Source organism: Rutidosis leptorrhynchoides, unplaced genomic scaffold (genome assembly GCF_046630445.1).
Source record: "Rutidosis leptorrhynchoides isolate AG116_Rl617_1_P2 unplaced genomic scaffold, CSIRO_AGI_Rlap_v1 contig584, whole genome shotgun sequence".
Taxonomy (NCBI): Eukaryota; Viridiplantae; Streptophyta; class Magnoliopsida; order Asterales; family Asteraceae; genus Rutidosis; species Rutidosis leptorrhynchoides.
Window position 1 is genome coordinate 26,707 of NW_027266804.1, and position 6,980 is coordinate 33,686.

Consider the following 6,980-nt stretch of genomic DNA (forward strand, 5'->3'; position numbering starts at 1 on the left):
GTAATTTAACCGGTTCTGTTGGGTTAATTCGATTTGATTCGGTTTGACTATATTTGATCAATTCGGTTTGATTTTGATTTAACCGAACCTATATGTAAAGTCCATTATACCCTCCTGTTTATAAAGTATTTACAAAAAATACCAACGCGTCAGTTTTTAAAAGGATTATTTTGGTCATTTCATTCAAAACCGAACCTATTTTATATTCCGAACCAAATAGAATCACTTTTACTGGTCCCGAACCTACCAAATTTTTATAGTAAGCCAAAAATATTATTTTCTACAAAATATCAAAGATTTATGAATTTTTGACGACAGAATAAATTTATAAAAATTCTGAGTTAATTTAGTTGTCAAAAATGATTTTTAAAATAACCAAGGGTCTTTAAAATTCTTTTGAGTCATATTCTAACCTAGAAAAACTATTTTGTAAATTTTGGAATATCATTTTCAACCAATAGGAATATTCTATAATTTTATGATATTTATATAGGTAATTTATAATAAGCAATTTAATTAAGGAGATAAGTTTTAGGTAAATTAATAAATAAAAATAATGGAGGAGTAATTGAATTGAAAGATAGGAATGTATGCGACGAAATGACGTGTAGGACTAATTTGAGTAATTTCTTTTACGCGTTAGTATTTACGAGGTTAATTAACGATATTTCGATAGGTGAATAATTGCGACGTCAAGGTTACGCGAGGAGGAACGATTCGAGACGTACCAAAACTGTGAGTGATACTTTCTTTTTCATTACAAAGTATATGATGATGCTTTATGAAATATATACATGACTATGCCATAATTTTCGTTTATCTTGCTTTAGGTTTTATTTAAATATATGGCATATATACGTATTATATTTTTGAAACTGGAGAAAACTTTCAAATCCCCTAAAAGCAAGTTTGTGCTATTATACTTAATACTTGTTTAGACGTTTTAATATCGAAGAGGTTTAAAAGCAAGTTTTTGCTTTATCATATATAATATATATAATTACGAACCCCAATGTAAATGTTTTATTCGAGGGGATTCGGTCGACTTTGTGGCGACCAATCCAAAGAGAGTACTTGGTCCTTATGTGGCCCCATATTCGGTCTGATCAGAGGGTACGGCTTCCCTAGATCACGTAGTGGAAGTTTTTAATTGCGCCCATGGTTACGGGTGCCGAGTTTAAGGATACTACGGTGGGTCACCCATAGTAGTTATCCTAGTGTTTTTTCACTGAAAGGGGTTCGATAAGTTCATATGTAATCGAGGATTATAAGTAAAGTACGAATTCACGTTTTACGAGAAAGATGTTTACGAGAAATTTTCCTTTATAAAGTGTTTATGAAAAGTAAGGATGTGTTATGACGTGTTCTAATGACAGAACAATTTTTGTTGTTTTAGAATATAAATGTTTATTATTAAATGTTTCATTAAGTGTTTTCAATATAAAACCTCACTAAGCGTATAGCTTACAGTTTTCTATAAATAAAATGTTTTCTCCAGGTTAAGCAGGTTCAGGTTACGAGGCATGGCTAGGGCCCATCTTCCGCAAACGATAGAAGGTACCAACGGGCCCCGCACTAGGCCCACATGAGGGGGTCGAAATGCGGGCGTCACAGATGCTCTCTCGAATTCTCTCTCGACGTCGTCGTAGTGTAACTACTCTGCCGTTTCTACTCATTGGAGGGGAGGGTTTGTTGAGTGCTAATCTCTATTGTCTTTCTATTGTCAATTCCGTTGTGTGGTGTTCAAAATTGGAGGTTGAAAATTCTTAGGTCGTCATCGGGATTTCGCGACCGTGGAGTCGAAATCGATGGCGGCGACCGTTTCTTTATCGGGTGGTGATGCTGTGGGATTGTGAGCTGGGACAGTGGCGGTGGGGCTGAAGCTGACGGTGCCGAATGGTGGTTCTGTTTCTATCTCTGAGGGGATTTCGAAACTGAAGGTTCCTGTTGATGTCTCTGGTGGCGTGAGTGATATGAAGGGGTCTATGCTCAATCCACGGATTGAGTTGTCTTCTCTACAAGTAAGTAATGGTGGGTCTGATTCTCAAATGTAAATGGGTTATGATATTGCTAGGTCGGTTGATTTCATAGCTTGTGATTAGATTGGGCAATTGCAGGAAGAGCTTTATTTCTATCTATGTTCATTGTTTACTTTAAAACTCTTTGGGATGTGTTTGTTTGCACTTTGATGCAATCGAACATGTTGTCTTTAACCTTTCTTTTTCTTTACTTCTTTTTCGAGGAGCGGGATGGGCATGATTCCGAAGACCCAAAACAAAGTGCTGCTGATATTTTACGGTACTTTTGGTGAGAATGTTCGTTCAGTTTCTTTGTAAATCACATTATTCACTTTGAAACAAGTGGATAAGCTTCTGTCTATGAAGATTGCTAATACTTTCTGCTAAATGTTGTATCTTGTTTCAATGCAGGTGCAAAAACTTCTTGTGCAAATGGTCAGTTTTCAATCTGTGGATTTATCTGGTCTTTTGGTTCAACTTGTGTTGTATTATTAAACTTATCAGAAACATCAATAAGATTTGACATGTTGTTGGAATTTTGTAGCAATCCAGGTTCCAGGCAATGTCTGACTCCATCATTACAAGGAATATCCTTCTCTTGTGTTTTTCATTTGACAGCACTTTGTTTTTAGCATTATTGTTTTGTTTTGTTCTATTGTTTGTTTGAGTTTATCTTGCTTCCGCTAGATAGAAATCAGAAAGGAGCCTACAAATTCTACATGTCGTATTCCTTGGGTCTGCTTTTTACTAATTTAAGTTTTGTTCGGTGGCAGTTCTGATGGGTATTCCTTTGCTTGTTGTTTTTGAATTAAACGGCATAAGTGCATTATGTTTTGTTCTAATAACTTGAAGGGAGTGGATATTTGATTTCCTTGACTGACCAATGTGCACTTGATGAGATGGGAGGCAGGATTGATGAGTTAGAACAGAGTATCAACGACTTGAAAGTCAAGATGGGAGTAGAGGGCTCTCCATCTCCTTCAGTCCCTGCCAAGATTAAAGATGAGCCCAAGTCGACCGATTCCTCTTGAGAGATCCGCTTTAGCATCTTATAATGGTGCAAACTATTACATGACTTTTGCATTACTGTTTTTTATTTTTCACATTACAATACATTTGCCTAGGAATTATGTACTGAATCATTGAGCAGAGCCAACGAAAAGAAAAAAACACCAGCAAAGCAATACACTAGACAAGCAAAAATAAATCTGTAAGTTACATTTCTCATATTATATATAAAAATCCCAATCTTTGTCATAATTTTAAGATCTCTTTTTCTATAGTCTTGCATTTTTTAATTGATGTACATATTTTCCTGAATCATGCTATGATGTATTGTTGCACCTAAGTTTTGTAACAGTGGACAAACATGTGTTTGCGCAAATAGGGTACTTGTGCAACAAAGTAGTGTTGACTCAAGTGATTCGCTTTCATTTAAGCTTGTCATAGCAAAGCACTTATTAGCCTGTTGCAATTGTGAGCGGGTATCTACCCAAAATTTATCGAGACTTATACAAAAGCTACCCAAAAATTACAAGTGGAAGACAACTTCGCTCAAGGTGTTTCTCAGGTACGCTTCTTATTTTTGTTAGGTTTTCTTGCTTTGTAGCCTCCTTATTGGCCTTTTAACATTGATGAATATATAGACTTAAAACAATAAGCATGTTGCAGGAAATATAAATAGTTGATACCAAGTCATACTTTAAACTATCAAATTTCTTACATTTGTACTATTATTTGATGGTTTCATTGTTATTTGATATTGATTGCAGATGCAGTTGGAAGTTGTTGTTGATAAAAAGAAAAGAAAAGGTTGTTTAAGTTCTATATGTAGGTTGGATTTTATGACAAAGTCAACTTATAGTTGTTGTTATGTATTTTTATTTAGTATATCATGTTTGTAACTTTGTTGGTAAATATTAATAAATATAATTTCATGTTAGTTGCGTATGATTTTATTAATTTAATGACTTGCTATATAATTTGCAAATTTAAATTGTTCAACAATGAATGTTTACTGAATCAGTGAGAAAGAAATAGTGAAAGAAGAAGCTCAATGAATAGGAATGATTTTACAATTGTAAAAGCCATATTGTAACACCCGTACTCTAATTTAGACACGAGTTATAATTAGATATCGCGATTAGCTGTAATTAATATTTTTTTTCGCGTAACGATTTAGACGCTATTAATTTAATAAACTAATAGTAGAATATAATAAATTTTAACATATACGAATAAAACATACAAATCAAATTGTCGGTTTTGTTTTTATTTTGCCAATCCATTTAATTACTTTACAAATTTTGTACCTTGTCAGAAGCCAATGCTCTCTATATTTTCAACTATAAGTAGGGAATTGAAAAATCAAATCCGTAGGATTTGTTAAGCTAGGGAGACAAGTGTGGAATTTTCCTACTAGGCTTATTAATTTAGCCACAATTTTCAACACCTATTATAAAGGAAGATGAGTCCTCTTGTAAGCTTCATAATTGCATATCAATAATGCAACGAAGAACCTCATTGCATATATACATACACGGATTATATATCCTCCGTAACAAAGAAACATTCAACAAATCTCATTCTCATTTTTCAAACAATCACAGCCAAGACAATCATTCAATTCAGTTTATTTTATTTTCTCAGTCCAATTACAATAAATTTCAGTCCAAATTTCTTCCGTAACAAGTTTACGGAAGATTATAACTGTCAAAATTTATAAAATCGTCTAATTACACTGCCAATTTTCGAACTAGCCCAGAATCAATTCAAATCTAATTATATCATAGACAGAGTATAAACAAACTCAGAACAAGAGGAATTACGGTGATTGAACGACCGGAGACATCGTGGGACGTCGGCGAGTCGATCTAAGCAGAAGCCGTCGTGAGAACTGGTGGTCGGAATCTTTGAAGGTAAAATCCGACCACTCCCTGCACTCAAATTGAATCATTTTCAGCATAAAAATACTCCTCGGTGATCATAGTATAACATAGTAGTATATTAGAGATTAATTCGACAGTTTATAAAATTCGACCCGAAACATAATTTTCAAATTAAAGGAAAACGGAGTATAATTAGAAGAAACTAACCTCATATTCGTGATCCCCATGTCGAGTACTATCGGAAACGGCCAAGATTTTCGCCGGAGACTATCGTCTCCGGCGAAGTCGACGAACAACTGAGAGAGAGGCAAAGAGAGATCGTTGTCGCAAGGTTGAAGATGAAGGTAATGATTGAACCGATTTGGTTCAATCATTTATATAGCAGGAGATTAAAAATCGGTTCAATATAGTAAAAGAATATATTACTCTTACATTTTTAAATATTTATAAAATTACCAACGTGTTTTATCCAGTCAAAGTATTAGTCAAAGGTTAAACTGTCTTTTCCCAGTATTAAAATCGGTTCCTTTCGATTCATTTCAATCCGTACCGGTTCGGTCTGATTCTTATAACCAATTTTTATATTAAATGACCTTTATACCCCTCCGTGTTTTTAAAATCTACAGAATTACCAACGCGTCTGTTTTAAGTCAAAGGCTATACTGGTCATTTCACGATCCCGAACCTGATTGTTATTCCGAACCTAAATTGAAATCCTAAATTGAAACCCTAAAAGTAATATTTTTATCTTCCAAACCTAATAAAATCATTTTTACTCAACTCGAACCTACCAAATTTTTACTGCAGGTTAAAAATCTTATTTTGAACATAATATGTGAAAATTGGAATTTAAAGATAACAGATCTAATTTATTTCGACTTTTTGTTAAATTAGAGTTAAAAGATATATTGTTAATGTAATTAATTGTTTTAAAAATTATTTGGAGTAGTAAATCAGTTTAAAAAATTATGAAAAAATGAAAGTATATTATTTAAATGATTAGAAATATTGTGCAAATTTCTTAAATATTTTTCTGTTATAAAAGTATTTGATTCAATAATTGGATTAAGGAAAAATTTATTATAGAATATAAATAAAGAAATAGCTTAAAAGTAAAGATTTATTTAGAATGGAGTAAATAAAATGTTTTAAAAGTAACTTAGAGTTATTACGACGAGTGTGACGTGTACGGTTTAATTCGTAGTAAACACTAATATGAGTTAAAGATCAAGTCAAATAAAGAAGAATAATAAGACATTTCATTTATCCTAAAATTTGAAAGTAATGATTTTTATATATCGTCTAGTAGGTAACGAAACTACGGGCGACATTGGAGAAGTAGCTAATATCGATTAGCAAATATTGGTCTTCATTACTGTGAGTAGACTTTTAATTATAGAAGGCGTATATATTTTTATTATGTACTTCATGCATATTGTTTGTATATAATATATATAATAGCTATCTAGGATTGGTTGTATTATATATACAAATATATATATACGAATTGGGAAATAAATTGATATTTATATATATGTATATATTTTGGGGAAAATATTATGAACTATATTGAGACGCCCGCATTTCGGCCCTCTCAAGTGGGCCTAGTGTGGGTACCATTGGTACCTTCTATCCGTCGACTCCTATTACTTTGCGGAAACTGGGCCCTAGTCATGCCTCGTAACCTGAACCTGTTTAACCTGGAGAAAACATTTTATTTGTAGAAAACTGTAAGCTATAATGCTTAGTGAGGTTTTATATTGAAAACACTTAATGAAACATTTAATAATAAACATTCGTATTCTCAAACATCATAAATTGGTTTGTCATTAGAACACGTCATAACACATCTTTACTTTTCATAAACACTTATAAAGGAAAATTTCTCGTAAACATCTTTCTCGTAAAACGTGAATTCATACTTTACTTATAATTCCTCGATAATATATGAACTTATCGAACCCCTTTCAGTGAAAAAAACTTTAGGAAAACTACTATGGGGGACCCACCGTAGTATCCTTAAACTCGGCACCCGTAACCATTGGGCGTAAATAAACTGTCGTACCCTCTGATC